This window comes from Mauremys mutica, chromosome 10 (genome assembly GCF_020497125.1).
Source record: "Mauremys mutica isolate MM-2020 ecotype Southern chromosome 10, ASM2049712v1, whole genome shotgun sequence".
Classification (NCBI taxonomy): domain Eukaryota; kingdom Metazoa; phylum Chordata; order Testudines; family Geoemydidae; genus Mauremys; species Mauremys mutica.
The window spans coordinates 56,972,040-56,995,733 of record NC_059081.1 but is presented as its reverse complement, the minus strand read 5'-3'; the positions used below and the strand labels follow the sequence as shown (position 1 = coordinate 56,995,733).

General features: G+C 42.9%; 2 protein-coding genes across 6 annotated transcripts in view; one reads left to right on the top strand and one right to left on the bottom strand.

Moving 5' to 3' along the window:
- SPATS2L (spermatogenesis associated serine rich 2 like) overlaps nt 1–20,618 on the bottom strand; it is a 130,579-nt gene extending 109,961 nt beyond the window's left edge. The window contains exon 1 of one of the 2 annotated variants that reach the window (XM_045032285.1): nt 20,480–20,618. The gene's annotated coding sequence lies outside the window, so the exon portion shown is untranslated. The remainder of the gene's footprint in view (nt 1–20,479) is intronic. The other variant, XM_045032282.1, reaches the window with a different exon arrangement.
- Nucleotides 19,867–23,694, top strand: part of TYW5 (tRNA-yW synthesizing protein 5) — a 135,162-nt gene continuing 131,334 nt past the window's right edge. Inside the window, exons 1-3 of one of the 4 annotated variants that reach the window (XM_045032293.1) lie at nt 19,867–19,918; nt 22,874–22,979; nt 23,145–23,187. The gene's annotated coding sequence lies outside the window, so the exon portion shown is untranslated. Of the gene's footprint in view, nt 19,919–20,807; nt 21,475–21,977; nt 22,178–22,873; nt 22,980–23,144; nt 23,188–23,694 lie in introns of those variants that run through there. The other 3 variants (XM_045032294.1, XM_045032292.1, XM_045032296.1) reach the window with 3 other exon arrangements.

The window sequence follows — 23,694 nt, the reverse complement described above, 5'->3', positions numbered from 1 at the left end:
TCTGGAAGGAGGCAGAACTGAGCATTCTCAGAGACTGCTGTTGTGATCTGCCCTTGCACACCTTCCCATCCCATGCACTCATGCAAAGGCAGATCACTGTCTGCTCACTGTATTTTTTTCTGTACAGTGTGTTTCTGTGCTTGGGTTTTTATATCATGAAGCTCTCTGGGTTACAAATTTTCCCTCTGATATAAAGCCCTGAGCACACTGGTCTTTATTAAACACTCCATTTAGAAGACAAAAAAACTCTCATTCTTGCATACAAATTCTAAGAATGGGGTTGTAATGGAACTGTGTGATGTTTGTACAGAGAAATGATACTGAATTCAAGTTACATATGTAACGATAGCATTAGACTGATGTTTGTCGTACAGAGGAGGAGCAAAATTACCAGTGAGACCTTCAGTTGACGTAATCATGAGTGTAATGAGAAAACTCATTCCCATGTGGTCAGTATTTCACATCACAAAAGGAATCACACGTAGCTCTCCGAATCCAAAGAGAGAAGGCTCTATGAAATAATAATTTGTGCATTAAAGCAGCAATTTCATGAGAATTATAAACAAATAAAAAAAGCAAACTTTAACTTTGGAATTTACCAGTTCTTTTGATCTTCTTCAAGCTTTTTCTGCCTGGTAATAAGTAGAATCACTGTTCTCACTCTTCCACAAATGGCATTGGTTGGACAACATATGTATTTGGAAGGGAAACAGCATGAAAAAATAAATTCTTTTTTAAAATTGTGATTTTGGATGACATCGAGCTAAATTCATCTACTTTGCTGTAAATCTGGAGTTATTCCAATGAAATCACATTTACCCCAGTCTAAAGGAGATCTGAATTGGGCCCAGGGTCTGCAGACCAGTACCTTTTATACTGGTAATTTATTCAGGATTTAAGCATTTATTTATTTTTTTAGGAACACATGTATATTTACTGCTGTGCCCCAGCAACTGACATATGACTTGGCACTTCTGTTCTGAGTGTCTTTGATCCAGCAATGTGCACTTACTCACATGACATATTCTGCATATTTTATGGTATGCTAAAAAAAAGTTATGTTACAGTTAACAAGGGAAAGCTGAATGGAAAATTCTACATGTATGCGACGTGGCTGAGTTGCCATTGCCAATGCAATCTTATCTTTTGGAATTTCCTGACTCCTGCACATTTAATCCTGCAAGCTCAACACTGCATTTAAGTTATTTATTTTTAATTTAATTTCCTAGTGGTTCTGTTTGTTTGTTTTTAAGAAAAAAGGGGAAGAGGATAAAAAATAAATCTGGCTGTAATCAGCCTGCACTGCTTACAACTCTAGAGGCTTCAACAGAGGACTCTACAAGTTATTTTAACTAATGTGTGACTTATAGCTTGGATTCTGCACTGCATATGAGCTGTGCTCATTTCAGTCAGTGGTATTAAGCAATCTGTATGACCTTCCTGAGGTGGGCTTTTCCTTTACTATAAAAAGGTATGTTTTTTAACATGGTAATAAACCTATATTAAAATCCTAGGTGTACTTCAAGTCCCCCTGGACCAGCTGACACATGTAAAAACTACAATTTGCTTGCCTACACTAGGATTTTAATACATGTTCACTAAAATTAAAAACACAACTTTTTCCTAGTTTTCACATGGCCAGTGGGGCCAGTCAGCTAGAGGGGCAGTCCCTGACATAAAAGTAAAGCAGCTCTTAGTGTCTATTCAGAGCTAAATAGGTTCATGTACTAGGCTGAGTTGTTTCCTACATGGTTTGCCCTGCTGAAGTGTTTCCCAAAATGGAAGACATGCCCCTCTGGGAGGGCACAATCAGATCAATTATTCTCCAGAGTCTGATCTTTCATTTTTTTTTAGAAGAGTAAGTTTCTACCTGTTACTGTTGTGAAGGAAACCTTCAGAATATGACCTGAGTGTAACTGAAGCAAAGATATCTACCTGAGTTTGCAGAGAGCCTGAAACATGTTCTGAGGGATGGACTGCCCTATACCTTTTTATGCTAACTCAGATGCCAATGATGATACCTTAAATAGCACCACTGTTAACTATTTCATTGCTCATTAAACACGTAAGAAAGGTGAGGAAGCATCACATGATGAAAATCTATACAAGTGTTTCCCAGAGTGGGAGCATGGGCGTGAAGGACTAGCTGGAGGCAGGGCACAGATGATGTCGTCTGGGTAGACTAACGCTAGCTCGAGCTAGTGCACTAAAAATAGCAGTAGGGAGATTTTTGCAGCACAGTTGGTGGCTCAGGCTCGCTGCCTGAGTCCAAGCCCATCTGACCCCCTAAGCCTGTGCTCCGGTGGTTAGCCCAAGCTGCTGCCTGTGCTGCTATGTGCACACTGCTATTCAGTGCTAGCTCAAGCAGAACTAACGTAAGTCTGTCTACACAGGCTCAGAAGCAGGTTCCCATCTGCAGTATAGACGTAACCTAAGATCCTCAAATAAAAAGGCAGTAAGTGCATATTACCAGGTGCTCAGAGTCAACAACAAGTATGGTGTATCTGAGTCTGGTCATGGATCTGGATGTAGTAATTATTTGGGTACAATAATCCCAATGGGAGTTGCCCAAATCAGTCTTTATAACAACAGGATTCCATTGCGCATTATGAAAAGACCATCCCTGAGATATCCAAACAAGGATCAACTGTTGGGTCAATATCCTTTTCAGCCCCATTGACTGTACTTATATTTATAAGTAAAGGGCCTGATCCTACACACCTTAAACAAATAGTCTTTATTCATAAAAACAACAGGGAGTCTGGCGGCACCTTAAAGACTAACAGATTTATTTGGGCATAAGCTTTTGTGGGTAAAAAACCCACTTCTTTGTAATTTTTACCCACGAAAGCTTATACCTAAATAAATCTGTTAGTCTTTAAGGTGCCACCGGACTCCCTGTTGTTTTTGTGGATACAGACTAACACAGCTACCCCGAGTCTTTATTCATGTTAGCAGTACCACTGACTTCAATGGGACTCTTTACAGGAGTAAGTATTACTCCCATAAATAAAGGTTGCAGGATTGGGCTCAGGAGGCATAACTGGGCAATGGCCAAAGTATTTTTTTTATTTCTTTTTTTTCTTTCTTTTTGGTAGACATTCAGCAGAGGAAATGTCTGTAGCAAAAGGGTAACAGTTGTTAGCCTTTTCTTTCATTGCAGTGCTGATTCAGCATACTCTTCCTCTTTCAGAAAATCTGGAATTTGCTATTAGAAAAACAAACTACATTTTTGGAGCTAAAATACAATGATATATAACAAACTTTACACATGAAATATATTGTTGCTGTGACTGGGATGTATTCAGCAATAAATCTGCATCACAAGACAAAGATCTGTTCTTTGCCAAGATAAACATACAAAGGCAGTACAGTAATATCCATTTCTGGCAAACGGCTGAGAAACCAGAATCCAGTGATAAATATCGTACTAAGTCTCTTTATGGTGGAACTTCTTATGAGAAGTGCAGGGGGGAAAAATCCACGACATAGAGGCACTGGGTAAAATCATGCTATACAAACAGAGGGATTGATCTTAAATTTCTCAGGCAGTCAAGAGTGACCAGTGCCTGACAGAATCAAGCCTTCAGAAGAGATGATGAAGCAACAACATGCTGTTTTGAAAGAGAGAAATGTCATTTCAGAAAATTCACAATACAGATACTGCAGATAAACCTTACAGCCAACGGGCAGATTCATGATAAAATGAGTTACACCATGTTGGCTTTTGAACATTTGGCATATGGTTCAAAGAGAAAAAGCAAACATACCCTGGCATGTAGGTTGCAGAGGGCAAGTTTTATCCTCCAGCGTAATAATACAGGGAACTTAAATATAGACCTACTGTCAAGATTGTATTAAAGGAGCTGACCTAAAACACAGCCTCATTCATGATCATCTACATAGAATGGTTGACAATGAGTATCAAGCTGAATTCTGGCAGGAAGCTAGCTGAACAGCAAGGCTGAGAACCAAGTGACATACCAAAACCTTGACAGAATAAATTGTACACTTGACAGTGTAAAGATGCCCAGCTGGCCAGATCTCTTTAAGTACCTCTGGTGCAGTAATCTAACTAATAACTATGGGCCAGTATACAGAGAGAGGTACAGCAGATCAACCTTTATCCAGATCTTTTCCCCTATAAAGTTTCTATGTGTTATACAGTTATTATCTGTGACTTATTCACACCAAGCTGGGAAGTAAATCTCCCCTGCACTAGGTGCTATGCAGTAAGTGGAGAGGGAATGGATCACTTGAAGATTGCCATATTGTGTTCATTCCTTCTGAAGCACCTGCACTGGCCACTGTCAGAAGACAGGATACTGGGCTAGATGGACCATTGGTCTGATCAAATATGGCCATTCTTATGTTCTAAATGTTTTTGTGGACCATGCTGCCATGCACTAACAGTTCCTTAGCGCGATCCTGATCTACAAACATAGAGGCACAAGGTGAAGTGACTTGTCCTATGTCATGCAGCAGCTCATTGGCAAAGTTGGGAAGAGAACTTAGGTCTCCTGACTCCCAGTCCAGCACCCTCCACTAGACCACACTAGGCCTGAGTTTGACAGACCTTTTGTGCAAACTTTCAATATATGAAAGTATGAGAGGCATTGAAATGTTACAGTATGTTTAAGGTTACATTTGATACAATCTCAATTTGTAAAAATATTGCGGTTTATATTCATCCTTCCAAAACTGTCATAAAACTTCAATACTCCATTCACAAAAACTATTCTCCCATCCATCATCATTCATCCTCCACAAAAACAAAACAAAAATCCTGAGTGGAATTTTGCAAGATTGTATTTTTTAGAGTGTTTATAGTTTTATACAAATCAGATAGACACCTTAAACAAAAATACTGTTATATATTGATATAAATTTAGTTTATAATGATACTGTATTTCATCCTTACAGAGTATAATTTATCTGTTGTTTAAGAAAATAAAAATAATCTAGAAAGAAATGTGTGAGGAGTGGTATTCCATGCCATGGCCCCGTGTTACAACAGAAAAAAGTTTTGCAATCCCCATTCCCATCCAGCTATAAAGAAAGGGAGAGTTGTCATGATTGACTCCCTCAAAACTGTTTACGAATCCCCTGAGGGATGCAACTCCCGGGTTAGAGAACTGGTCACAAATGGAAAAATTTAAACATGAGACATTTTGAAAATGTCAAATTCATTTTTGTTTCACAAGTATGGAAAAAGAATGATTTTTTGGGTATTTGAAATTGTTCAGTAAATGCTTCATTTTTCTGTCCTACTAATCCCCCTTTTTTGCCACTGACAAACAGGGGGTGGGGGAGAGGAAGAGAAAGTAGGGGGAGAAAAAATGATAAACCAAGAAGAAACCCCCCTCCAAACAAAGCTAAATTACTACATTTTTCATTTTCCAATTTTGTCAAAAGGGGAAAATAAACTATTTTTTGGTGAACAGTACCTTTTTTTTTAAAGGTGTGTTTTTTCAGTGTGTGTGAAGAAACACTACAAGCAAACAAGCAAACAAACAAGTTCTCTATGACCTTTGTTAGAATTTCCAGTAACAGAGAATGAATGGGAGGCGGGGAGGTCCTAAGGAACAGGGGTATCTCCTGTCACAACAGAACTGTCTAAATCACTTGAAAGAAACTTAGGAGAGTCATTATGACAGCACTAATATGGAGCAGAGAGAAGTGTGATCTACAATCACTATCAGTGGAGGAAAATAGCAGCAGCAAAAGAGAAACAAAAGAAAAGCTACTGCTAAGCCTTTCTGCAGCTAAGGGTACGTCTACACTATGGGATTATTCCAAATTTACATAAACCGGTTTAGCAAAACAGATTGTATAAAATCGAGTGTGCGCGGCCACACTAAACACATTAAATCGGTGGTGTGCGTCCACGGTCCGAGGCTAGCATCGATTTCTGGAGCATTGCACTGTGGGTAGCTATTCTGTAGCTATCCCATAGTTCCCGCAGCCTCCCCCGCCCCTTGGAATTTCCGGGTTGAGATCCCAGTGCCTGATGGGGCAAAAATCATTGTTGCGGGTGGTTCTGGGTAAATGTCGTCAGTCACTCCTTCCGCTGGGAAAGCAACGGCAGACAAGCATTTCATGCCTTTTTTCCCTGGATTGCCCTGGCAGATGCCATAGCATGGCAATCATGGAGCCTGTTTTGCCTTTTGTGACTGTCACCGTATGTGTACTAGATGCCGCTCACAGAGGCGATTCAGCAGCGCTACACAGCAGCATGCTTTTGCTTTTGCATGACAGCAGAGATGGTTACCAGCCATATTGCACCATCTACCATACCATAAATTGGTAATAAGATGATCGTGGCTACCAGTCCTTTTGCACTGCACCATCTGTTGCTGTCATAAGTGCCCCTGGCTGCTCTTAGCCAGGGGCGCAAAAGCCAAAATTGGGAATGACTCCCTGAGTCAATCCCTCCTTTTTGGTATCTAAAAATAGAATCAGTCCTGCCTAGAATATGGGCAAGTGTACTAGAGAACCACTGTATATCATAACCAGAGAGCACAGCTGCTCTGTGTCAGATCCTGCAGAAATTATGAGCTGTATGCTATTCACAAGGGGGTGCTCCTGCAACAACCCCACCTGTTCATTCTGTTCTTCCCCCAGCCTTCCTGGGCTACCATAGCATTGTCCCCCCACTTGTGTGATGACACAGTGACTTGTTAGTGAGAAATGAGTGGAAGGCAGCCTCCAGCTGCTATGATAGTCCAGACAGGACATTAAGCAGTGTGTAGGAGAGGAACCCAGCATCCCACTGCTAGTCCAGGGGCAACTGAATCTTTTCTTTACACATGAATGGTGGGGGCTGATGAAGCTCAGCCCCCTGTTGCTATGATGAAGACGGTTACCAGCCATATTGCACCATCTACCAGGAAAAATTAGGGGCAGGCACCCTTGATCGACCTAACTGATGCTAGTCGGCATGGTTACCAGTCCTTTTGCACTGCCCCATGTGCCAATAGGCTGATGATGACAATGGATATCAGTCTTATTGCACCATCAGCCACCCATGGCAGGGGGGAGCAAGGATGTTGGTGTTGAGTGCTGCAGCATCGTGTCTATCTGCAGCATTCAGTAAAGATAGGGTGACATGTAAAAGAGTCAAGAGAGGATTGTTTTCCCTTTCACTTCTGGGGGTGGGTGGGGGGTGCGTAAATTGCCGAGCTATGCCCTGACCCACCGCGGACACTGTGTTTGACCCTAGAAGAATTTGGAGCTCAGCCAAGAATGCAAATACTTTTCGGAGACTGCAAGAACTGTGGGATAGCTTGAGTCCTCCAGGCCATAAGCATCCATTTGATTCTTTGGCTTTTCGTTACGCTTGTCATGCAGCAGTGAGCTGAGTCCCTGCTATGGCGTCTGTCTGGAGATTCTTTAAAAATGATTTTGAATTTTGTCTTCTGTAACGGAGCGCTGATAGAACAGATTTGCCTGCCCTTACAGCAATCACATCCGCATGGTCCATGCTGGAGCTCTTTCTTTATTTTGATTTTTAACTGCCTCGCCACACGTGCTGATCGGAGCTCCACGCTGGGCAAACAGGAAATATTCAAAAGTTCGTGGGGCTTTTCCTGTCTACCTGGCCACTGCATCCGAGTTCAGATTGCTGTCCAGAGCGGTCAGTGGTGCACTGTGGGATACCACCCGGAGGCCAATACCGTCGATCTGCGGCCACACTAACCCTAATCCGATATGGTAATACCGATACTAGCGCTACTCCTCTCGTTAGGGAGGAGTACAGAAACCGGTTTAAAGAGCCCTTTATATCGATATAAAGGGCCTCTTAGTGTGGACGGGTGTGGCGTTAAATCGGTTTTACGCTCCTTAAACCGGTTTAAACACGTAGTGTAGACCAGGCCTAAGATAGCGTGCAGGTTAACAAAGAGTTAAGCATAGGATTCAGACAAATTTAAGGAAAGCCTTAAAATTTTAATTATATCTGAACAACTGAAGCGGAACCAAGACAGAACATGGCATTCTACCAAAGCAGAAAGTCCAATGGGTTTCTAAAACTGCCATTAGCTGATATCCACAGATCCCAGAGTCTCTCATAAATCTGGTATTTGTGTGAGACCAAGACTCTTGAAAAGGTGCATCTTCTCCTTATGCTGCCACTTTGATCTAAATGTTGCTACTATGGTATCATACTCATGGAAGGTTGAAAGATAATGCACATTTTTCATAATAAGAATTCAAAAGCCTGAATACCAAGATAAAGCCTAAGACCTAAAGGGGGCAAAGCAGACTTGGTTGTCTAACCAGTGCTGGTCAGTGCCATTTCAATGGAGAGCTGCTCAGCCAAGTAATCTTTAGTGATTTACACAAGAGAATGAAACCTATGAACTGGGAAATCAGTTCCTACACAACAGAATGGAATTTCCACAGATTTAATTATGTGAAAAAGTTACTGTAAAGTACACAACACTTACCAGAAATACATGCAAGTTTTCAGTCATGAAGCACCTATCTTGGCCTTAATATTTTATATGCATTTTGCATACAAAATGGAATGGCACATTGAATGGGCTATTTACAAGAATTGCTGAAAGGAGTGTTCTCGGTATGAGTGATTCTATTCTGAGAGCCTGTCATTTGGGTGAATAAATCTTTGGGAGTTCAATGTACTGAAATTCTTGATGTTGCCCACTGAGGAATGCTCACATCTGTCAGTAATCACATGAATATTATAGTCTTGCTTCTAACATGCAATAGTTAGGATTTGCCAGCATTTCTCTTGCTGAGTTCTAATTTCAAGGAGTTGCTATAGATCATTCATATCACATCACATGAGGCTGACGCTTGGCATACAAGTTATCAGCCTGGATGCACTTTTTTAAATTGTATAGACTGGTTTAGTCATTTTGAAGGGGATATAATTTTTTCTCATTTGATTTGCTAAATTCTAGGTGAAGACAGATAGTCCTTAATATAGACAAAGCCTTGTTTGGATTCTGGGGGAATATCGTTGGAAAAAGTCAAAATTTTGGTCCAGATTCTGCTCTCATTTACATCAATGCAGAAACAAGCCCTAAGAACACATATTTGATATGCACTGTCACTACACTGTTGACAACAGAAGAAACCTACACACAAAAGCTCTGTTAAAATAGCACTGAAATTCTGACATACACAGAAAGCACAGCAAGTCAGCACTGAGAAAAGCACAACTTTCTTAGCCATGCAGCATCCCTGCATTACAGCATATATGGCATACACAGTTCTTTGACCTCCTGTGTACCACATGTGCTGTAACTGGGAAGTATAAAAAAGCTTGTTTAGGGTTTCTATGGCAGATATGATTCCAAACGTCCTCACTTCTTTGGGTTCATGGCCATCTCTTACAGTAATGCACAGTATTTTTTTTTATTACAGCAGCAAATATCCATTTCTACATCGCCACTAAAATCCCAAATATTGTATTTTAATATTTTGAGAGCATGTCACACACACAACCCCCAGAACTCCTCCATGTCCCATTCTTTCTATTACTTACCTTTTAATTCAATTTACAAGAGCTCTCCCTTCCAATGCTCACAGAACACTCGCCAAATCATTGCTGGTGCCACCATCCTAGTGTCTGAAGAGTGCTGGATATGACTCCCTTTATAGTCCATCCAGAAGGGATACAGCTCAGCAAGGCTCTCTGACCTGTGCTTGCCCAGTGTATTCTCTCCACAGCATTCCTGACGTATAGTGCAAGAGACCAAGACTGCACTCTAACCCTGGTCTCTTTGCATGGTAGTGAATAATAATAATGATAATATCTAACGTATCAGAAAGTGCTTTATGGAGGAAGGTTAGTATCATTTCCTCCATTTTACCGATAGGGAAATTGAGGCACAGGAAGGTGAAATGACTGGGCTCAAGATAATCCACAGGCAAGTTGTAGAGTTGGGACTAGAAGCTAGATCTCCCGAGTCCCAATCCAGTGCGCTATCTACTAGGCCACATTTACCACCAAGCCACAAGATGATTTTTATCTGTTAAGCCATTTCTGAAGACTTCAGCAGCCAAAATGGGCCATGATGCTGCAGCAAGATCTACACAGGCGCTGAGGTCTGTCTGCTTGGAGTTAATTCCAAGATTGAGGCCTATACCATGGCATAAATTGTTCCTTTTTTGCCATACTCTACGGTAACCTTGGCTTAATTTTTATAGAATTTACAGTCATTGAGTATTTGACATGAACCAAGCCACCCCCTTTTAGTATTATTTTGAAAATGAAAGTTCTAAAATGTTCAGGCTATAAAAACATGCTATTGAGTCTGATTAACTGTTGAGTTTTCATTGGTTTATTTCTTTTTTAATAATATTTCAATAGGAGAATAACTAACCTTGTTAGGGTTTAACAGACCTTTGCAACTGCATAATTATCCTTGTTCAATATAACAAACCCCTGGCTTAACAAATCTGGTTTTGATCTTTGGCAAGTCTCATTAAAATGCTTTGGGAAGTACCACCCTTTGGTGGGACCTGAGTTTCAGAGGAGCTGAGCACACACAGTTCCAATTAACTTCAATTATAATTTTGGGTGTTCAGCAGCTCTGAAAACCAGGCATCTGAAGGGCAGTTAGAGGCCTCCTACAAGGAAATGAATTAAAAGAATCAAAACAACGCTAAGGGTCAGACACAGTGCAACCTAAGGAAGCAAGGGAGTCATGAGTTATGAGAATCTTAGTTCACCCTGTTAGGATAAAGAATAGTAACACATCAGTCTTTCTCAAGAGGTGGAAGATCAATGGTTGAATTTGCATACAGTACCATGGGTTGCCAAAGTAGGCAATAACAGTGTGAATTCAGAATGCTGAGATTGCCTTAATTCACCATTTCCTTGCTTTTGCAGCTTTATTTTCTATATATATATAAAAAGCAACTTCCATCTCAAAGCACTTTATAGATTATTGGCCCAATGGCAAAATTGCCACAGCTGTCAAAAGCCGCAGCACTGAACACTACATAAACATAGGCAGCATACAATACACAGTATGCTGCACAGTTGTGTCTATTGGATGGTATTCTTGGCTAAGGGCAATGAGACAAATCCCTTTTAAGAATCATGCTGTGAGATCTCTAATATATATATGGGACACGGAGGGGACCTCAGTTTGACAGGTCTCTTCCAAAGTACCTCATGCAGTAAACGGTTTCACCTACTTTGAACATAGCAAGGGCTGAGTCTATCCTGACATGAATCAAACCTGCAGTAAGTGTACAGTACTGCAAACCTGATACAAAGTACTACAAGCCATTTAGAAGTTTCAAGAAGTTAATCAAATCTAGCATGAGAATTTAAGGTCGTTAAAAACAAAAGCCATGCTTTACCACAAACATTAAAAAAGTCACAGGGTCTTGCATCAGTTTCAGACCAAGGTAACTCCACTGATGTCAATGGACTCACTTCTGTTTTACACCAGTGTGAGAAGAGAATCAAGTCCAAAGAAATTACAGTTCATCACCATAATTATTAGAATAAATAATTATTTGCTTTATTGCAGCACCTAGACACCCCAATCATGAACCAGGCCCCACTGTACCATACTTTTTCCACACCCTTTTAGGCAAATAGAGCAACATTATATGCTAGCACCCTTCTGCTGCAACAGACACTGTCAGGTCAACACATGACCACTATACCATATTGTATTTGGACAGTTACCCTTTTTATGATTTAGCAGTCACTACCATATGCAAAAAAAGTCAATGCTCCTATTGGAAGAAGAGTAAATCTCAAACAAAACCATTTTTGTCCTGCCTTTGTAAAACCTTCTGATACACCTACAGTTTTAAGAATGACACTATTAAATGAGCATGTCCATCGAAGATCAATTATGTGTATAAAGATGTATGTTACAAAGACCTTTCATAGGTTTAGTAATACAGGTCTGTTGTATCTTACGCGCATTTAACATGCGCGATTTCAGCTTTACACAGTCGAAAAAAACAACAATAAAAGAAAAATTACAATTTTAATACTGTACCTGTAGTGCGGGCGATTCCGCTCGCCATTACACTCAATGTAATTTTGACTTTACGAGATTTTTGCTTTACGCGCTGACTGCAGAACGTAACCCCAGCGTAAGATGCAACAGACCTGTACACAAACAGATGACAACAGTTTGTGCAGTGATGGGGAAAAAGAAGATTCTGGGCTAAATTCTGTGCTTGCTTACGTAACTCTGCACCCCGTTGGCCCCAGCAGGTGTAAGCCAATGAAGAGTTGAGCTCTAAATCAGCAAAAAGTGAACTGCCAAAGGTTCACTGGTTCAAATCGGATTCTTAACCAACGGTCCAGACCTGTGAAAGGTCCCTACCACTCATTTCCACCATCCACATGCAATTGTACATCCAGTTTCAACATTGCCTCAAACAGGCCCTCCCCCGGTTCCCAACTCCTTCTCTGTAGTCCCAGAGATAACTACACCTTAAATATTACATAGTGTAGCATTCCTACATAACAGTGTTATTCCCCATAAATATTGTAAAGAAGAGTCCAAATAGTGATACAATGTTGGTACTTATAGGTTTTCCCTATAGTGAGTATATACCACAGAATTTAAGTCAAGAGAGCATCACATTCATGGTGTGTAACTGCATTTAGCATGTTGAACTCTGCTGACATTTTCACACACTGTTGGAATCCACATATTAAACCTGTCTGACTTAAATGCAGCGTGAAAATTTAAGTCACATATTAAATGTGGCTATGGTCTAATGTGTTTAGAAAAGTTATGCAGATTTTTTTAATATATAAAATTTTTAAGAGAAGATATTCAGGTAACAAAAATTACATGTCAGTAATATAAATGCTTTGGGTTTGGACTCAAAGGAAATATATAAACTTTAGGCTCAGACCTGAAAAACCTAATTATAAGTAGGTATCAGCCTCACCATTAATCAGCAGTAAATAGGACACAATTCTGCAATGGCCTCTGTGGGATTAAGTGGATAACCTCACAGGTCATTTGCATCTCTAATATCTAAGATTGTATAATTATTTAACTATATTGGCAAATTATAGTTGTGCTCATACTTTTAGACCATTGCATCAGCAAGAGAAGTGTTATACATATTGTAAATTCTTTCTGCTTCTCCAGCCATGCCACAAATTTGTTAAGCTCTCCTATATCACTCCTCACATTGAGTAGTAGGTTAGGAGGTCAGAATATTCTACTGAGAGAATATTCCACCATGGTATTTCTTATAACTATTAGGAACTTGGGGTAGACACAGATAGAATGATTGATCAACGCAATTCAGAGGTACCCTCCCTGGGAAACTTTGCTTCACAGTTCTTTTACTGGGGCCAAATTAATAATTAGCATTTTCATGCTCCAGAGTCTATAGAAATTAATTTAATCCTCATGACACCACTGTGAGGTATTCCCATTTTAAAGAGATTGACGCTGGACGAGACACACAATCACTTAGCCTCAAGTACTCAAAGTAAGTCAACACTGAGCCAGCATTAGAACGTAGGACTTTCTGACTGCCAATCTTACAGTTGTATAACTAGACTATACCACTCCCTTGAGGTGCCATCCATATTAGATACCAGAAGAGGTACCATAAATAGTATAAATAACTTGGAAACAGTTACCTACAGGGTATACTCTGAAGAGCTAAGAAGTCATTCCAGTGTATCAGTGTGTATAAATAACAAACTCCATAAGACTACTCTGTTTTAATTTAATGCAAACCTGTCATTTAAGGACAAAACATCTACCATATTTTCCCTAGCTTTTGTTGGTTGTTATGACACTTACGTTGTTATTCAGGTTTCACTGAATTCTTAGTAAATTTGACCAAGGTGTGTGCATGCGTGGGCGTGCACACACACACACACACTCTCTCTCTCTCTCTCTCTGAGTTAAGCTACCATAAGCTATAAACCTATATTTAATAATCTTAAGTGTACAACCTGATGTTTTTCAGCAGCAACTCTGGTGGGAATATTTTATACTGACTAGAGCATGGGACTGAATCAAGACACCTTGATTCATTCCTTGGTTCTTGATAAATAATAACTTGCTCTGTGACACTGGCACATAACTTAATTTCTTTGCTCATCAGTTTATCCATATATAACACTCTGTCTTAGTGATGAGATGAGTCTCGGTGTTTGTAAAATGCTTCAAGGCCCTTGGACAAAAGGTGCTATACAAGTATTACCATGCAATTAAAAGTAAAATCTCTTCAAATGCTGACTTGAAAAGAAGCATTCTGAGACCATATGACTGCATTCCAACACTGCACAGGATGGTGAGCATGGCAAGTCTCATCATTAAAAGGTTGAACAAGTGGCTTCTGGGCATGGATCATCCCAATTCAGCATACTAAGGAAGCTAACCTCAGTTCAGTGTAACCCACTGGTGAGTGAGTTGAGTATACGCTAAGTATAAAACAGATAATATTGTCTGATCCTGTTCCACATGTTCTAGAATAGTGAGATTCATCAGCCATTTTCTCTGAGCATTATCCTGCAATATGCCAGTAACATCATGTCTAACCCAAATGTAAAAAGCTTTCTTAGAGCCAGATCCTCAGCCAGTGTTAATTGACTTCAATGAAGCTATGCTAGTTTACACTGGCTGAGAATCCAGCCCTTTCTGTTCCACTGCAGAGAGATGGCATTTCAGAGCACATAGAGCTGCTTTATCATTTGAACTCTTACCCTTTCAACACTTGAAAGATGAGAATCACCAGTAATTTAAACACTGGATACAGTATGCAGCCATAGGCCTTTTTTTCAGTCAGAAATCTGATAAGAGTGAGTACTGGAAGGCCTACCAAAAAGGCCAATCAATACTCATTCCTTGAATGACCGCTTGAAAATCAGTGACCATACAACACTAGACTGAAAAGAACTATTTCCTGAAGCTGTCATAAAAGAATAAGGGGACATGGAGTCTACAATATTGTAGATACATTTGTAAATCATAGTTTAAGAAAATCTTCAGTTTTATTTAAAAGAAGACTTGTAAAAGAAAGGGCATTGTCAAGATTATGCCACAACCAAGATCCTTGCATGCAGACTGTGTATTTTTAGATGTCTTTTTGTACTTGAAAAAGGATTGATTGACACATTTTCTATTATTGTTGTTCTTCTACAGAAGAGGTTTAAGCAAATGATGAGAGTCTTGATTTTATTCCAAAACTCTAATTAGGGACTGCAGCACTATTTGCCTTGTCTAAGAAAAAAATCATTAGAGGATTTTTTCCAGTTCAAAACCCAAGAAAAGCACAGTTACATATGAATGATTACTAGGCACCAGTTACAATGTTTTAAGTTATCACTTTGATAATTCTGTGCAATTGCCTTCATCCACATAACATAAAGTGGCTCCTTCATCAGAAAGTCAATTTTCATATTGAATAATCAGCATGTGATCCTGAACAAATCTTTAAAGTCTCTGGTTCCAAAGTCTCTCTCAAAAAGGGCCATTTTATACCAGCTGATTTTTTTCTGTTGATAAACAGGAAATTTTCTTAATTTTTATTTATTTATTTTCCCAATTATACTTCTGGTTCTCAGACTACAAAATAAACTGGGAGTTGTACAGAATAGTTCATTAGAGGTTCTGAACAAGCTTTGTGTTGCAGAACTTGCAGAAAAAAAGCCAGTGCAGACTCTTAAGCAATAACTGATTTATTCTAATCCATATCTAGGAATTACTGGGAATCACTGCACTTTCCTTCTCAAAGTAAAGTTACTGTCGTCTGACTTGCCCTCCTCACCCTTCTGTTTCTCCCACATGCTGTTAACCAAAACAGTCCAAAAACATTAATTTATACTCTCTTGCTTCCCGTTATTCTAGAGCATACTAGATCCTGCATTCCTTGTGCTCCCAAAAGTCCTACTGGAGGTTCTGGTGTATAATCAAGAGGCCAGATCCTCAGCCAGCACAAATCAACACAGTTCCATTGACTGCTATGTCATTTCACGCCAGTCAAGGCTCTGGCTCTTAGAGTATTACACAAGATACATATCAGGGCCAAATTCTTTGACAGAAAAATGCTACAGAATGTTGCTTTCAAACATGTACTAGAGGTGGAAGTCCTTCACCAGCAGAGCCAAACATCTGGTCTGTGGGCTAGGTCTGGCCTCCCTGTGGCCAATCTGACATATTCAAAGTGTGCAGAATCTCAGCTTTCATTTAAAAAAGTAAGTTTCTACACTTCACGGTTTGAAGAAAAGCTTCCAAATGCAAAGTAAAGATAAACCAACACAGTGTTGTCTTCTGATACTGCAGCCAGCCTCAAACAATGTCTCAGAAAGGTGTGAACTCCTCTGTCCCCTTTTAATGTCATTGAAATGTTACCTAAAATGATCGCATTTTAATGTCAACATTAACTACTGGACTTCTGATCATTTTAGCTGTTGGAATGGGAAGCTGCACATGGAGGCCCATGTGGGTGGGAATTGAGAATTTTTGTGCAGGGAAGGAAACGCAGAAGGAAGAACAGAGAGATACAAGGACAAGTAAGAGATGCAGAGAAAACAGGATGGGGAAGGAAGAAAATCAAAGGGAAGAAATACCCATGGCTCAAAGGGAGGGAGCATATTTTCCCACTGATACTGACAATAAAGCCCTTAATAAATAATAGTAACCACATGTTACTAAATAAAGGCCTGATTCTTTCCTTGATCTTTGTGCAAACCTCCCACTGACAGTGGGCATTCTGATCTGGATGGAGAGGGTTACATGCATAGGTGCCAACTTTTCCAGGCACCAGTGGGTGATCACCCCCATCCCAGCCCCTCCCGCCCCTGCCCCGCCCCCATCCCAACCCCTTTCCCAAGGTCCCCGCCCCAACTCTGCCCCATCCCTGACCCTATTGGACCCCTTCCCCAAATCCCCACCCCGGCCCCACCTCTTCCCCAAGCGTGCTGTCTTCCCCCTCCTCTCTCTCCCTCCCTCCCTCCCAGCACTTGCCCAGCGAATCAGTTGTTTCACGGCAGGAAGCGCTGTGAGGGAGGGGGGAGAAGCGGAGCTGGGGCTTGCTCAGGGGAGGAGGCAGAGGGGAGGTGAGCTGGGGCGGGAGGGAGGAGAGATGCCAGTGGGTGCAGAGCACCCACCAATTTTGCCCCATGGGTGCTCCAGCCCCGGAGCACCCACAGAGTCAGCACCTATGAGTATGGTTATATGAGGTCCTAAATGTATCCTCTGGCCAACAGGCCATAACTAGAAGTGGAATTCAGCCCTCTCCTCCAAATGAGTTTGACACCTTTGTCCCAGATAATACATGATTATTTAGGGGATTCAGCTGGGTTGTTCTGCAAAAGATGTTGACTATTTTTTAATTCTGCATGCATATTATTAATGTATATATCTTGCATTAAAGTAGTACCCTAGAGGCCACAACCAAGATCAGGACCCCTTTGTGTTAGGCACTTTGTGTTAGGCACTGTACAATTAGTGAGAGACAGTTCCCAAAATGAAAATAGTGGCAATGAATGTGTATAAACCTGAACACAACATAATCTTGCAAATTAATATAAAACAGGGACATAAATTAACTGGCCTTTGTATTTCCAGCACTGAAAATAAAAAAACTTGTTGAAACAATGTAACACATTTCCAGCCACAAGGAATATTGTTGTACTTTCTTTTAAAGACAGGCCCAAACCACAAATACCAGTTCTGGGTGAGATGTTTCCTAAAGTTCAGAATAAGTGTTTGGATCTAGCATTTTGGTTCAACCCCTTTTAGAGATAGGGACCAGGTAAGAAGTTTGGATCCAGAATGAAACTTCTCTCAAAATTCAGTGTTTGAATGTATGGCAATTTGGTTGGGCTCATCTCTAGGCTCACTGAGTAAAACAATAACCCTTAGGCATGTGCTTCTTCTAAGGGCCCCATGAATTTCAGAGGAAATTTTCCTCAGATAAGGACTCAAGAGCTGCCCCCACAAATAAGGTTAACCATAATAGACTGTGAATTGTAATCCTTTCCCTCACCCTTTATATGTCTCATAGACCTTAAGGCCAGAAAGGACCATCATGATCATCTACTTTGACCTCCTGCACACTGCAGGCCACAGAACCTCACCCACCCACTACTATAATAGACCCATAATCTTTGGCTGAGTTAATGAAGTCCTCAAATCATGATTTAAAGACTTCAAGTTACAGAGAATCCACCATTTACACTAGTTTAAACCTGAAAGTGACCCATATCCCATTCTGCAGAGTAAGGCGAAAAATCCCAGGGTCTCTGCCAATCTGACCTGGGGAAAACTCCCTCCTGACGCCCCAAACATGGCAACCAGTTAGACCCCAAGCATGTGGGGAAGACCCACCAGCCAGACACCTGGGAAAAAATTTGCTGTAGTAACTCAGAGCCCTCCCCATCTAGTGTCCCATCACTGGTCATTGGAGATATTTGTTGCTAGCAGTCGCAGATCGGCTACATGCCATTGTTACTCGTCTTATTAGAGAGTAACTCCTCAGGGCAGAGACCATGTCTTCATACATAGCTGTACAGCGTCTAGCACTGATTAGTGTCTCTGGGTCTCTTATTAAAATTGATACTGCCATTTCTCAGGGACTTGATCCTACAGTGTGCCGGGTCCCTTCAACTCCCGTCTAAATCAATGGGAGTTGAGAGTGCTCATACCACCTCATGGGAGGCGCTGAGCACCTTACAGGATTCAGCCCTTTCCAGGTATTGTAAAAATCATTCACACATGGCGTTGTCCCTATTAATGTGACTAATCCCACATTGCCTTTAATCGGACAACTCACCTGAGAAGTCAGAGGGGCACAGGCACAGATATCTGCCCACACAGAGCTCACTATGAAAGTGAGACCTTTGTTAGGGGTATTAACTACCATTCCAAGTGTTCATGTTCCATGCCTCGTGCACACTTTAATTTGATAAGATTGATAGCTGGTAGGGTGCATTCTTGTCTATTCTTGAGATCGCTCTGGGTTACCTTCCCTAGATAACCACCTTTGCTGAATATTTCATGGATGCTTCAGTTATTTTGAGATAAGAGCCCGTTGCAAAAAAAGACAACAGCACTTTATAACATAAACTGGTAATTTGGGAGAGGAACTTCCCAAGAAAGATTGTTAGTTTTCTTGAAGCTGAATAACACTTCTATACATTTTCAAGCTCAAAACATTTATCACCCAAACAAACCCAGGAAAGTGTGACCTGAAATGAGGGTGCTGTTTTTTCTGTGAGATCTTAAACACTAAAAGAAATCTGGTAGTACAAGCAATCAACAGCTCTAGAAAAAAAAAGAAAAAGTAAAAGTCTTGCACTGTTAATGTACAGCTCCTCAGCAAACGAAGTATGATAAAGAGTAAAAGACTATTGCGAGCTGCAATTGTACATCAAAGGATCTCAAAATAAACCCAATTATTTCAATAAGAAATATAAGAAAGACACAATGTAAACCACCTTGTTGCTTCGTTCTCGGTAGAGGTGAAATAATTCCTCAAATCCCTGAATGTGTGTGGAAACAGCAACTATAAAACATTATTGCTCAACCCTGCCTTGTAATCACAGTGTAATATTTCACAGCTCACCCATACTGTAAAGCAACATTTCATGAAATATTTAGTGCTGGCTCAGCATATTTTGCTGCCCTGATAGATGTGGACACACAGCTGCAGGCTGGAAATGATCTGGTTTTATAATGTTTTTTTGGTTATGCTGCTGTTCATTTATGATCAGGGCTGCTACTGGACAGAGCTATACAGGGCCATGCAACTTCAGGGCTCTAACCATTTGGGGTGGGGGGTGTAGGGGGAGCAAGCGATGTGGGCTGTGACAAACGCATTCCTGCTCCTGTTTGCAGAGCTGCAGACCAGGCGAACGTTGGGTTTGGCGGTGGAATACCGGCCACCGCCAGTACAAGGGGCTCAGCCGTGGCTGCCTAGCTAGCAGGAGGTAGGGCGACCAGACAGCAAGTGTGAAAAATCAGGACTGGGTGGGGGGTAATAGGAGCCTATATAAGAAAAAGACCCAAAAATCGGGACTGTCCCTATAAAATCGGGACATCTGGTCACCCTAGCAGGAGGGGCCCGATCCTGCCTTCCTGGGGGACCGTCTGAGGGCAGCTCGGGGCGCGCCAGGAGGATCCGACAGCTCGGGCCCCACCGCTGCTGATTTTGCATACCTGGCGGCTGTTAGAGGCACCTCTCGAAAGGGGTGAAAGAAGCTGCAGTTCGGATCCTGGGCTTGTTGCATTAGGACAAGGGCTGTGGGGGAGGTTTGAACCCAGACCCATCCTCCCCCAGGAAACTCAAGGGACTGCAAGAGGACAAGTCCATCCACCCCCCCGGGCAGCCTGCAATCTGGAAATGGCACATGCAATGCCCCGAAAGCCCCCCGCCGCAAGGGGGAATCCCCAGCTCCCCACGGAGGCGCCCCCACCCCGCGCGGCAGAGCGCGGGAAGAAGGGGGCGGTGTGGGCGCGGCGCGCAGCCAGCGCCCCGCCGGGTCCCTTACCGCTCAGCCAATGGTCTGCTCCCCGCGGAGCCCGGGCAGCGCAAGGCGGCTTCCCGCTGGTGCCCAGCTCCGCTCTCCCCGAGCGAGCGGCACATCCGCGCCTGGCCCGGCCCAGCCCAGCCCAGCCCCCGCCTGGATTCCTGCACACGCCGCGCGCTCTCCTCCTCCTCCCTCCCGAGCGCGAGCGGCGGCGGAAAACCCCTCCCCGCCGGCCCGCTGCTGCCCCCTGCTTCCCGCGCCCGCTGAGGGGACGGGGCGGGTGGGCTGCTGACGTTCCCTTGCGCGGGGGGCGGGGGGAAGCTGAGTAGGGGCACCGGAGAGCCGGTGTGGAAAATCCCGGTTGGGATTAATAGTTGGGTATAGGACAAAGCCCCTGATAGGGGTGGTCCCCATGATAGCTGGCGGTCGGGTCACCCTAGGGCTGGGGGTGCCTGTGACAGAGCGGTCAGTGGGGCCCCGCTAGCAGAGTCTGTGCGTGACTGAGGCAGCCTGGATTCACCAACCGACAGTCAACACCTTGGACTTTCAGGAAAGCACAGTGGAGGGGCACAGAAAGGAAACCTCCCGATAGCAGGACTGAGCCACAGACTTCTCTGCTGCACCTTCCCTTGGCCACTTGCAAAGCCTGCTTGGAGGGGAGGCTGGCTCGGGAACCCAGGCCTCCCAGCTGATTTTAAAATGTCCATGACTTTTAAACTCTGGGGATTTTTTGGCTGGGTGGTTCTGGGAGAGCTGCCTGGGTGGCTAATGGGAAGCAAGAGAGGGCAGGAGGCCAGTAGTTAAGCCTGCTAATTGCACAAAGGATCAGACCAGGCCACTCTCACCTGACAGCAGTTTCAGGTCCCAGCAAGGAATGAGGCTCTCTCCCAAGGCCCCTCGTAAATTAAAGGCATTTAGAAATAATAGGGAAACAAGTTAGGTTTGCCAGGAATGGCTCCCTTATGGCAACTCTAGGTTCAGCACACATCTATCAGCATAGTGCAGGCCATGATTTTGTGAGTTGCCATAACCATGGGGGAAATGATTATTTTGGATATGAAACAATCCCATTCGGTTAGATTGCTTAATTTTCCAGTATTTTCATGATTTATGTATGCCCTTGTAACCATGGACACATAAGTTCCTGAAAGTGAAAGGATAACACTGTAACCCTAATCATAAAGGGCTAGATCAGGGGTCAGCAAACTACAGCCTGTGGGCCGGATCTGGCCCACAAGCCATTTTCAGGCAGCCCATGAGCTCCCACTGGGGCTGTGGGTCAGGTGCCGCACCGGCGCTCCAGCCAGGGCGCCGGGTTGGGGATTGCACCACGCAGCTCAGCCCCACTCCAGCTGGGACGCCGGGTCGGGGGCTGCACCATGCGGATTGGCCCCTCTCTGGTGCTCCAGCCGCGTCGGGGGCCGCACCATGCGGATTGGCCCCTCTCTGGCGCTCCAGCCGGGGCGCCGGGTCGGGGGGCGCACCATGTGGATTGGCCCCTCTCTGGCGCTCCAGCTGGGGCGCCGGGTCGAGGGTTGCACCACGCGGCTCAGCCCCACTCCAGCCGGGGCACCGGGTCGGGGGCCTCACTACGTGGCTCCCAGAAGCCAAGGTGCGGCTCCCGAAAGCCACAGCATAGCCCTGTTCCAAGGGTCGGGGGCCACTCAACACGTAGGAGCCGGAGAAGGGACTTGCCATGACTTCTGGGAGCCACTTGAGGTAAGTGCCGCTTGGAGCCTGCACCCCTGAGCCTCTCCCCATGCCCCAACCCCCTTCCCCAGCCCTGATGCCTCTCTCCAAACCCCTCGAGCCCAGCACGGAGCACCCTCCTGCACCCCAACCCTCTCATCCCCAGCCCCACCCCAGAGTCCACACCCCCAAGCAGAGCCCTCACCCCCTCCCACACCCCAACCCCAATTTTGTGAGCATTCATGGCTCGCCATATGATTTCTAGTCTCTGATGTGGCCCTCAGGCCAAAAAGTTTGCTGACCTCTGGGCTAGATTGTGGTATTTTGAGGTTGAAGAGTGCCTTACTCCCAATTTTTTTAGTGAAACCCCCTGAAGAATAAGGTACTATACTTATAGTGAATAAGGGTGTCACAATCTGGCCCAAAGTTCTTTAAACTTAAAGCTCTTTTTATAATATGAACCGCAAAAACTTTTCATGTCTCAAGTGTGATGTAGCTACTCAGTTTCCAAAAACATTTTGTTTTGAGACATATTAGGCCAAATGAAACCCTTCCGTTGCATGGCACAGAGGGGAGAAAAGCACAGTAAATAGGTTAAGTGAGTCTGGTAAATAAGTATAGAGAATTCTACATGCTATATAGTACTTTCCCTCCAAGCCAAAGAATCTCCTGTAGGTGAAATGTACTTGGTTTGTTGTTACTTATTTTCATACATTTGCATTGCAGCAGTGCCTACAAGTGCCAGTACGATTGGGTCCCATCCTGTTAGGGGCTGTACAAACACACAGATAGACACCGTCTGCCGGCATCCATAGATTCTGCTCCCAGATAGGTAGGTAGCAATGTGCAGAGGAGCTACGGCACCTCAGACACTATAGCTCAGAATGAATGAGGATGTTATGATCGGAACTGCCCAGGAATATGAGGCTCCAGCACTGTGCATAGATGGGCAAATGCTCCACTGAGATCATGATGTATCTGTTGTTCTCCTCTTCAGGGTCCATGCCACAACCTGTGTCCCTTCTGAGCTGCTACTAAAGGTAATCAACAATTTTTAAAATGTTTTCCTGATGAATAATGATGATCTTTTTTCTAAAACAAACATTTTTGTGAAAAAATTTCGTTTTTACAACATAAATCTGGGTTTTTTTTAACAACAAATGAAAACCAAAATGTTTTCAGAGTTTTGTTTTGTCTTCTGCCCTACTATTTTGCAGTAAAGGGATGAAGGGGAAAAGAAAGAGAGAGGCGGGGGAAAGCCAATTCAGGAAATTGAAACATTTTCATTTTGGGTTTCAACAAAAAATCCACCAGGTTTTCATGGAAAAAAATCTGAAACTTTTTGAGCAAATAAAAATTAAAAAAATATTTCCCCAAACACATTTACCACTTTTCAACCAGCTCTAGCTGTTACCAGTTGCAACCTTTCTCCTCCCTCTTAAGCATATATATCATTTTCTTCTATTAGTACTTCTTTATATTAGTATTCCTCCTTCCAATCACAGTGATTGGCCTAATGATTTGGCCTATCATTATTTGATACAGTT